Source organism: Lepeophtheirus salmonis, chromosome 5, assembly GCF_016086655.4.
Source record: "Lepeophtheirus salmonis chromosome 5, UVic_Lsal_1.4, whole genome shotgun sequence".
Classification (NCBI taxonomy): Eukaryota; Metazoa; Arthropoda; class Copepoda; order Siphonostomatoida; family Caligidae; genus Lepeophtheirus; species Lepeophtheirus salmonis.
Window position 1 is genome coordinate 66,719,553 of NC_052135.2, and position 11,629 is coordinate 66,731,181.

The 11,629-nt window shown below is 32.3% G+C and overlaps 1 long non-coding RNA gene across 1 annotated transcript; it reads left to right on the plus strand.

Annotated features, from left to right (window-relative positions):
• Positions 1–240: 240 nt before the first annotated feature.
• Positions 241–1,170, plus strand: LOC139905297 (uncharacterized). The gene is made up of 2 exons (XR_011779935.1): positions 241–377; positions 451–1,170. It is a non-coding gene; the product is annotated as an uncharacterized lncRNA (long non-coding RNA).
• Positions 1,171–11,629: the final 10,459 nt, after the last annotated feature.

Sequence of the window (11,629 nt, forward strand, 5' to 3'; positions counted from 1 at the left end):
TTTCTATTCATTAGTGAAAAAAATATAAAAATTGATTGAGAGCATCAGTTTATATAAGAATTTCAAATTTCCAGGTGCTTATAAATTATGACAGGAGTGTTATGTTTGTGTTATGCTCATTCTTTTCCGATCACTGTACCTTGTACAATTCACATCTAGGAAAGTGTAAGTTTCGTGAGTCAAACTACGACAGTCCTACATGTAAAATGACATAATTTGAGTGAGATAATAATAACAAACTCTGTCTGTCATATTTACTACGCCATTCTTAAGAAACCACTTCTTAGTACGTGCAATTCAAGCTGAAGACGGATAACATTTTCGACCACAAATCTCCGGATTTCTCTGTAAAAAGCCAATGGATTTTAATAACTGAGGTATTTATGGGAAAATACACTCCATACGCAACGTAAGAGCCCATTTTCAAATTCATATTTTGACTTTTTTCAGACTTTGTAACATACCTAAAGAATAGTGCATTCACGTTGCAAGACTAACGAAAAAAAAGATAGGGATTATTTGGTTAACAACAAGTCTCACCAACTGAAATTGATTATATTGATGACATAAAATTTCGATTTAAAGCTCAAATACTACAGGATCAAATTGACTGAACTTGTATATAATATGTTTTATGTAAAAATTGAAACAAATATCAATCATATTAATAACTTATTAGACAGTTTTTCAGTGGTTGAATTTTGTATTTGACTCTTTAAATCACAATTTTGTTTGGATTAATTTAATATTAATTTTATTGTCATGTAATTTTTAGTATTTTTTAAATATGTTGATACTGTCTGCTCAAAATCAAGCAAACGATATTATGTTAATATTATATTTCTGAGGATGGCTTATATGAATAAGTTTTCGTAGACAAATAATGATTAATATATAGAAAATAACAATTCCAAGAAATTAGTCACCTGATATTATACTCTTAGTATCAGTAACATCAAAACTCATTAATCAAATTCGTATGAATATGATTATTATTTAATCATATTTATTGTATCTATACATAATTATAATGAATAAGTCTATTAGTAGAATATTGGAATATCATTCGTAAGTTATATTTCTCCATCTTCATCTAGGACAGCGTATATTTTATTTTTGGAGTTTATGTATCCGTTGTTATTAATAAAGCCTTCCCTTATTTTGTGATGATTTTTTATTGCTATACTGTCATTGAGCCATCTTCTAATCTCTGATATTGTAATATTGCATTAAAAAGATCCTTATGAATTTGCATAAATAATGAATCAAGCGTAGCCCAATATTAACATTAATAGTATTGTTAAAAATGTCAAGATATTGAAGAGTCATCTTTAACATGTGAGGATATATTGCAAGAAACATATTAAAAGTTACAAAATGCCAAAAATATTATCATCTACAACAATCAACATTTTTTTATTTTTTCAATGATGTACACAAGTTGATAGAGCTCAATCTTATAAAAGAAAATTGGTAAAATCTGAATAATTGGTAGAAGTTGATTAGTTTAACCTTTTAATATAATTTATTAATCTTTTGTCTTCACTGTTAAACTTTGTCTGGAAAATATAAACGCTGATGAAATAAGGGCTGTTTCTTTCAATTAGTCAAATGATTTATCATCAAATATATAATTATATATAAAAATCGAATTCAAGAGTAAATAGAGTTCAATTCCATTTTAATAATTGTATGTGATAGTATCTTTGTTGAATTATTAAGATATATGTAAATTAAAAATTCAATGTTATGAGTACATCTATTCGCAAACGGAGTTGTTCATAAGTAAAATCTCAATTATTGAGCGATAAGGTCGAGCTAAAAATGAAAGTAGAGTCCAATACCTCCAAATACGAGTCCAAGTCATGTAGAAATTTTTTTGGATATGTGATTTAGTGAGTTTCAAGCCTTAAGGCTTAGTAAATTCTGAACTTTGTCGATTGGACGACGAAATTTAGTAGAGTTAGCATTAAGTCCTTGTCAAATTTAATATTTCTTTTTTCTAGTTCAAATCAAGTTCTCGTTGAGTTTGAAATCCGAATTTATTAAGATTTAAGTACAACCTGTGTTGGAGTCTATAATTTTGATTAGTGAGTTATAATTATAATTAATTGATAACCGAATAAACAGTGTAATATTTTCATTCCTTCTCTTCTATGTATTGAATGTAGCTAAAGAAAACAGTATACCCTTTCAAGAGGTTTCATGAGTCATTCAAGTCCTGAAGTAAAATATGTCTTTGATACAACTATAATATTATATTATAGTTGTATGTTATTCCGCTTATAAAAACGATTCGGTTATTTATTTCAATAACGGAGAAAGATACAGACTTTAGACATAATTAAAAGTTTTTTAGAATTCCGAGTTACGTACCTAAGGCTATTCTGATCAGACCAAATTCCTAGGCTCTGAAGGGCAAGTTTGTTTTTTCGCTAATAAGTTGATTTTTTTTAAATAAAAAAAGATCAATTTCTTTCGTCTCAAAGACAAAAGACGAAAATTAAAAATCCAAAAAACGAATTATTGAACGTATATTGAATTTAAATACAAATTAAAAAAGGGAATAAGGTAGAATATTAGCAAGTTTGTCTTAGTATTTATCATCATCATGATTGTAGGAGGACCATAATTATAATTGTTATGTTGTCTATCGACAAGTTGTACTAAATTCTGAAGTTATTTGAAGCATTAATAAAATAATTTGAAATAAAGTATATAGTCCTAGTATAATATAATAGGTCAATTTTTAGTGGAACATTGGGATAAGTAGAACTATGCCCCTATCATTTTCGTGGAGTCTTTAGGGAAGAAGTCGAGTTCTTCAAGGCAATAACCATAGGTCAGAGATGCAATTGGAAAACCCAGATGACTTTGTCGCATCACTTGATTGGCTAATTTTTTCTCTGCCGTTTCATTTAATTGGCTCACAAAATCAAAGACTGGATAGAAAATTAATATGAATATATGTTTGAGAAAATTAAAGAGTGGATATAAAACTAAATGAAGATATAAGTGAGACAATGGTGGGGAAAAGTGCGTATACTGCAAGTCGGAGTCCAGTCTCAAGTCTTTGCTCACGTATCCAAGTGAATGAGTATTGGAGTTCAGTTCAAGTTCTCCGAATATAAAAAATGTTTTTTAAGAGTATTTGAAGTTATATCCAGTGAAATAATTGAAATCACATTCGAGTATAACTAGTGTCGTGCGTCTTAACTTTTGAGTCCAGATCAAAATTTGAGTTATTTATTGTGTGATCAAGGGAAGCTACAAGTCTAGAAGGTAGAGAATCGAGTGAAAGGATTCCACCTTGAGTTTGAGCTGTACAATATTAAAGAAATCTTTCAAAAATTAGCAAAACTGTATGCTAAGAATCAAATTCAATTTTATATCCGAGCATGTCAACTTGAATTTTTGGTTGAATCATTTAGTTAAAGAATATGCAGAGATACCTTGGAGTCACTTGAGAATGCATTCAAATGTTTCAGAGGTTTTTCTTTGCATGTATAAATTATAAACTCCAACATCAAAAGAAATCAACAGACTTATTTTGTATTACATATATCTATGTATAAAGAATCTTGATTAGAACAATATTTACCATCTATAATGAACAAAAGTTGAACTTTTTTATATTTTAATGGATATTTAAATCATAGTATAACTTGTAATTTTTTTTTGTGAAGGATTGAAGGATTTTGTTTTTAGATTTTTATTATCATTCTCAATTTTAGGTTCAAAAATATTCCAATCAATTTTTAATCAAATATTTGTAGGACTGTTGTTGATGTAGTTCATCTTCCGAAATTGTGAAATTGTTTGAATAGTGTGGAAAACAAAAATAACAACGATATTAATCTTTGCTAATATTATAATATCAAAACAAGTAATTGAATATACTTAAATAAACTATTTTGTAATTAACGACAGACCAAGGATTATAAAATAAATAATTATAATTCTGACTTAATGAAAAAAAATTATTAAATAAATAAATTTCAATTTATTAAAATAAATTTAAAAGGACATTCTGGGTATCACCATATATGTTTAAAATATTCATATTGTATGAAGAAAAATATAATATTCAAATTGATAAGAAGTATGAGTCAAGAGTAAGAAATTCAAACATCGATATTTGCTTCCATTGTCCAACAGATCATCGGTCTCTGTTTGTATTGTATTTCATATTTCCTTCCCCCTTGTTCTTCTTATCGTCTTGTATTTTCTTTTATTATGTATTAAAGTACTGTCTTTTACGTAGTATAAATAGTGATGTATTTTGTATATTAATTAGAGTAGGTTTTTGTATTATAAAGAATACAGATGATCATATAAAGTATATGTAGTCTTATTCCTCCACGTGATTTCTTCATCTCAGTTGTCTCTCGGTCATCCTGGATTAATTGGTGTTAACAATTGGAACCTCGTCACTTTCGTCAAGAAGCAACATTGGCGACGAGGATGGGATCAGGATCACGTGACCTCCCTGCTATGGGATCGTCGGCGAAGCTAGCCCTACTGGAGTTGGGTAGCCCTTTTTCGTCGACAGGAAGAACGCCCGTTCGTCTGCGGAAGGCGGAGCAATATGGGCTGTCCCTCAGTTTGGGCCTTGTGGGGGAAGGAAGATAACCTTGGTCACTTACAAGAAGTGAAGTCCGTATCAGGGACCATATCATTAAAAGTGAATTTAATTCTATGAAGTTTTGGTTCTCTGTTGTTCTTACTCTCCCGTTCACATAATTGGATAATGGATGTGCAATGGTCTCTCCTATGGATCATCCCTAATTGGATGAGGGTACATCGAGCAAGATCGATATGTCTCCCAGGGACAAGCAGGGTGCTCGTGTCCCTAAAACCTCGATAAGGGTGAAGGTTATGTCTCCCAGGGACGAGCAGGGTGCTCTTGTCTCTAAAACCTCGATAAGGGTGAAGGTTATGTCTCCCAGGGACGAGCAGGGTGCTCTTGTCCCTAAAACCTTTATAAGGAGTGGTATTCTCCTTTCTCCGGTGCGCGTGCTGAGAGCACGGCACGTCTATGGAGATAAAAAATTTATGTAGAAGAGCGAATGGTTTGTTCGCGCCTGGACATGGATGGAGCGGATCTATAAGCTGCTATTCATGTAGCGGAACCTGTGTAAGCACCGTCATGGATTTGGTGCTTGGGGGTGATATAATGTATTTCGTATTTCCTTCCCCCTTGTTCTTCTTATCGTCTTGTATTTTCTTTTATTATGTATTAAAGTACTGTCTTTTACGTCATGTATTTTGTATACTAATTAGAGTAGGTTTTTGTATTATAAAGAATACAGATGTTCCTTTAATAAGTGCTATATTATTCCTCCACGTGATTTCTTCTCCTCATGTCTCTCGGTCATCCTGGATCTCTCCACCTGTAAATAAGTTTGTGTCTCTCCCTCGTCAAGACACAACACTGATACACATAGTTTTTAAACTACGCGTCAAAGAGTAGTTTATGAAAGGACAATATTTATATTCCCTTTAAAAATCTTGATACAAAATTACATGAGCTCTTCCGTTCTTTTGTAAGTCAGTCCTTGGTTGTTAAAGAGACAGATGCTTAGAGTTGAACTTATTTGACATTAACACCTAAATGATCAGAGCTGTATGTATTAATTGAGATAATAGCCTAGCAAAACCCATCAAGGAACTCTTTCCAAAGAAACAGGAATACAGAAGCAAGGAGACGAATATGTGATTTTCTCTAGGCAAACGAACGTTTCTCATTAATAGATGGGATGGATCCCCAAATATAAAGTCGTTTGTTTAGAATAATTAATCAAATCAGTTAGAGCGACGGATATTACTCCCATAACAAAGCCTTCTCGTTTAAGAGAAACACCATATGCACAGTGAATGATTCTTCCATTAAAGGAGATGATATTTACCGAGTGAGTATCCAAGAAGTGAGATCCCTTGAACATGAAGTTGAAGAGAGGATTTGAAGGTAAGTGGATTGGAAATTGAAATGGAAAATGTGAATTCCTAGGAACCGGGAAGGATGGGTCTGACTTGTTGCAAAAACATAGCATTCTCTAACCGTTTGTAACTAGAGTCTTCGGGTGGTAGTTGAGGATCTTGTTGGTGTATGGGTGGGGGGTGGTTATGATAGGTAGGTAGGAAGATTAAGGTAGGAGAAAAAACGTCTAAAAGATGTATCTCGGAATGACCCTTAGCCACTTTACCAACATGGGCGAGTCCATCAAGTGATGAGTGCTCACTTCAGAATCCTTCCCTGCGTTGGAACTATATCTAGGAGCAGAACCCGTATGCTATGGCGGAGGAGAGAAGACACAAGAGTGTGATCTACAACTTTTAGAAAGGTAAAATAATTTTTATTGAAATATTACCTCCGAATGGGTGTAAAAAGCGAATGCCAATGTAATATCAGAATTATAAAAGCAAAAAAGGTTTTAAAACTATCTAAGAACCTTGGATCATCCAAACATTGTTGCTTTCTGGGATAATAGAATAATAAACGAGATAGATTACAAAATTTTCAATAAAGGTAATAAAATTGATTTTATAAGGCGAATAAGGGCAGGGAGAGTTTCCATGCGGAGGTTTTGCCGTCTAATATATAAAAAATTAGAAAATCACATGACAGAAATTTAATAAGATTTCCCTCGACGCTTTTGTACCTGAAACATTAATTAAGTCGTTGTATGCACCATCAGTAAGATCATTTGGAAGTGTTTTTGAAAATGAAACCCAAGGAGCAACAACTTCAAACATTTTTGTAGGGGACTTCAGTGTTTCAAGATTTGGACAATAAGATACGTGTAACAATGCAAATCTATATTCCAACACAGACATTTTCGGGACATGGATTCTGAAAAACAAAATTAATGACATAGAAAAAATGAATGGGAATTTATATCATACATAATGACACTTTAAGGACTCCAAAACACAACCATCTTCAGCTAGAATTGACTATGTTTTATGCAATGGAGAGATTTAACAAACTATAAAAAAATTTAAAAGTAATTTTAGTACAGTATTATAACATTATAAATGAGAAAGCTTCGTATCAGTCATATTAACATCTCGGGTAGAAAGAAGAAATATAATTTGGTTAAATATTTAAAAGTCTTGGAATTACCGGACATTGTATGTCGTTACAATACTCCAATGAAGATAAACAATGATTACTCGTTCGTCTCAAGAAATTACCAAGTATACAAATCAGACGTAAAGATAACAGCCAAATGATACCCAATTTGGGGAGTTTCATTCATATTTAATATACGTTCTCCCTTCTTTCCGTTAGTACAATAATTCGTTTTTCGAATTTTTAATTTTTTTTGTGTATTTTTGAATCTACACCCCATATCTTAAAAAAACTATGAGACACGGGGAATCTATTTTGTTTTATTAAAAAAAATCAACTTATTTGTGAAAAAACAAACTTGCCCTCAAGACCCTAGGAATCTGGTCTGATCAGAATGAAACATAGCTCTAAGTACGTAACTCAGAAGTTGTAATATGGCATACGCGTATTACATATTTTATTGCAAATTATTTTAAATAACTCCAAAACTTAGTAAAACTTGTCGATAGACGACATAATTTTTTAGCAATATGTTTTTCTTTGAACCATAATGAAGATACATACTTAAACAAACTTGCTAATTTTTTTCCTAATTCCCTTTTTTATTTGGTATTCAATGTAGGATCTCATGGATTTTTATTTTTTTGGTGTATTTTCGAATTTAAAACCCATACCTTTAAAAAACTTTGAAGTACAATTACTCCATCTGATAAATTTATGAATAGTGATGTAAATTGTCTGTATTTTTTATTGTTATTTTTAGTAATTTGGACTGTGAAGAATAAATATTCTTTGTTTTGATTTCAATTTCAACGTAAATTCTGTATATTATAAAATATACTTTACTACCTGAGAAAAAGCTGAAAGTGACATTTATTTATTTAATGTAGTAGTAAATGTAATGTATAGAATATATCTTCTTGAGAGAGAAGAAAAGAAAGTTTCTCAAAACTGATACTAATTCATTTAATGACATACTCGTATTTTATCTTTTTTTTTTCCACACTATACTTTATGCAAAAAAAAGTTTTAATATTATTTGTAGAAGTATATTGCAACGAAAATATGTAAATAGTGTGTTGGTAAGATCTCTAAACTTGACGGGAAGTTGTCTTTGAGCACGATTCCTGAAAATAGATTTTTCAATTAGGTACCTTCGTAAAAAAAGTAAATTTAAGTAAACCGAGTACGACAAGGAAATTTTCTGCGTCTGCAAAATTATTATTTTTTTCATTAACTAATGTTTCAGGTGACATTTCATGCAATGTTCCGATTTATGTGTTGTTTTTCTTGCGCATTGTTTTGATTTGATCAAAATTGGACGAAAAATAAGTGAACATGAATAAAAAAAAGCAAAGGGTTTCAGGTCTTCTCAACACAGATGTTGATTAAAAAATAATTTAAGACATTGTCGTCGTGACAGTGAGGATATCCCGGAATGTCAGATGTGCCAAGGAGAATGGAAAAGCAGTGAAAAGGAAGGCAGGAAGTAGAGAAAATAGTTTGAAGCGAGATGAAACATTTCTCAAGTCCCTCGAGGCAAAGATGAAGGAAGATCTAACAGCATCAATGTGCAGCTTTGCTGACGAGTTTAACGGGAGCAAGAACACCATCAAGTGGGCGGTTCACCATGACAAAGGCCTTAAGGGCTTTGTCATGGCTCCAAGACCTATCCTCCCCCAAAGGATAGAGGCCTTAAGGCTTGACAGATGCAAAATGTCCTTAATTACTTGAAGAGTCATCCGTCTACTGTAAAGATCTTCTCAGACAAGAAGGTCTTCACAGTCGACCAGCTTTTAAAATGCAGAAACGACTGATTTATAGCAGCATCACCTAAGGAAGACTAGGGCACATTCAAGACAAAATATCCGGCCCAAACAATGTGCTTAGGAGTCATGACCTCTAATGGGAAGAACATATACCCCAATAAGAAAATCGGGCCTGAGGACAACAATAAGGTCCTGAAGAGGAAAATCTTGCCCTGGCTAAAGGATAAATACCCAGGGAACAACTATGTGTGGACTAAGACGGTGCCTCCAGCCATACGGTCTTCAAACCACAGAGATTATGCAAGGAACACATTGCTGACTTCTGAAGCAAAGCTTATTTCAGTCCTGATCTCAATCCCCCCCGACTTCAGTGTGGGGAGCGTCTTAGAGAGCAAGGTTGGAAAGACATCACACAGAAATATGCAAGAGCTCAAGGCAAGCATCAAACATTTCTGCTGATTATATAGTGGCAACCCACACCAAGTTTTGACATTGTGTAGAGGCTGTGAGAAAGGTTGGATAGGGCTTGATTAAATAATTCTTGTTAAGATTGATTGTTATTAGTTTTTTGAATAACATTTTTTTCAGCTATTAAGGTTTTGGGTTTGCCTCTTCATCGCAGAAAATTTCCCTCCAGTACTTTGTACATTTTTTAAAATAATTTATAATTTTAAAATGATTTTCAACATCATATATTCTCAATAAGGCTTCAGCGAACTATTACAATGACTCTATCTGACCTAGGAATGGTCTTTAAAGACCATATACATTTACTATATTTCCTTCTCTAGGAACGAGTACCGAGTATCGAGCCTGCGCACATTGAGTGCATTGATAACTTTTCCTTTGAATCCTGGGAAAATAAGATAAATATTATCTATCATATATCAAAAAATGTTTCTGTGTGCATAATCTTTTTTACTTTTTTGGGATGTTTTTCAACCCACCAAACTGAAATAATGGATTTTTGATATGGTGCAATATTAGTTTTTGAGTTATATACAAATTCTATAATTAATGATCCAAGTTTCAATTAGCTTTTTTCTATTTTTCTATTATTTATCTACCCCAACGAAAAGTATGAAAAAGTGAGATAGATGGGACCAAGCGGAAGATGTCTTATACACTATAGAACATGTCTTGTTTCATAATAATTTAGAAATATTATATTCTCTACAATCCACAAAATTTAATTATATTAAAATTTTAGGTTATGAATTTGTAAGAATAAGATATAAAAGTAAAGACGTATTTGATTAATATTGTCTCAAAATGTAACATCTACTAAGGCTAATTTAGGATTTGAAGGGACGTGACCGAGTATTAAAGTGTCTAAGATGTCCTCAATGATTTTTTGTGTCCCCGTTGTATTTTCCTTTTTCTTCATCAACTATCACCGAGTAATTTTAATATAACAAAATTCAACCAATATTGAATTAAATGATTAAAAACAAGATTAAAAAACAGTTTTGACTTATAAACCAAATACCAAAATATATAGACTATTTTTGTGACGGTACTACAGCTTAAGCAACTATAAATAATGTGAGTTTCTCACGGTAAGCTTATATCCTATTTCAAAGTGTAATCAAACATCTCTTCAATTTGAATAGCGAAAAATGATCATTAGGTACGATTTCAAATAGTTTCAAAAGACCAACTAAAAAAAAGTGTTTGTTGGCGAAATAATCGCTACTATTGAAATAATATAAAATTATACAATTCGTCATGTATTGCGCTAATAAGCACAGCATTTGTGAATAGACGAACAGGAATGCCGTGAAGGACATTTGTGACATTATAACATCCGCCAAACCCCCAGCTCATAATAGCAATGATAAAGAGTACCATATTTATCAAATCCAAAAACTACTGTATTTGATGAAGTGGTGATTTCTGTCCCTGGATATTGTTAATCCTTCCTCAACAGATCTGAACACACTTGAACATGGGATTTGGGGGTGGTATTGAAGGCAGGGAAAATGCCATGCACCACAGAAATTGTATTGAACTGATTCCTTTGAGTAGAAGTGGATGGTCATGGCTAATGAGTATGTCATCGGATTCTGCAAGACCTTCCAACTTCGTATACAAGATGTAATTGGGACTAAAGGTGTACAATTTGAATTTTAAGGAACGAAGACATATTTTGTCACTCGTTAATAGATTTCAAAATACTAACCTAAATCACGTTTGAGCTCTTGATTATTTTGTTAATGCTGTCCGTTATGATACAATTTTGCTTACACACACTGTGGTTATACAGGATGTCAAGAAATTAATTTCTTCTTTTTTTATTTGCCGCTTCTCTAAATGGGGAAAAGTAAAAACAAAAGACGTGGGCTGAGAGACTTTTAAAAATCTGTATGCAACCTTTATGCATTTTCTAAAAAATTGAAATTTACACATGACTATTAAAAATATGAAGTCATAGAATGGTGAAGGAACACTCTTTAAGCACACAAAGCAGAACCGTAGGCCAACACGAGGGCCTTAAAAGGCAGGTTGAGGTCAGTCGGGACCTTGGTGTTTCGTTCCAAGCCATTGTCACAATTCCGGGGAGAGCTTCGAGAACTAGGGTGCACGTGGAAGGAAGAAAACACTTTCGACAGTTGCAAACATTTTCTATATGTATTTAAAGATAAATAATTGATTATCGTCTCAGTCCTCATAATAAATGTACGTATCTTGTTCATATTGACACTAACTCAATAAATGCTTAGAAAAAAATATATAAATATACTATTTTTCTTTGTATATTATGAATGCTGATAATAATATATAT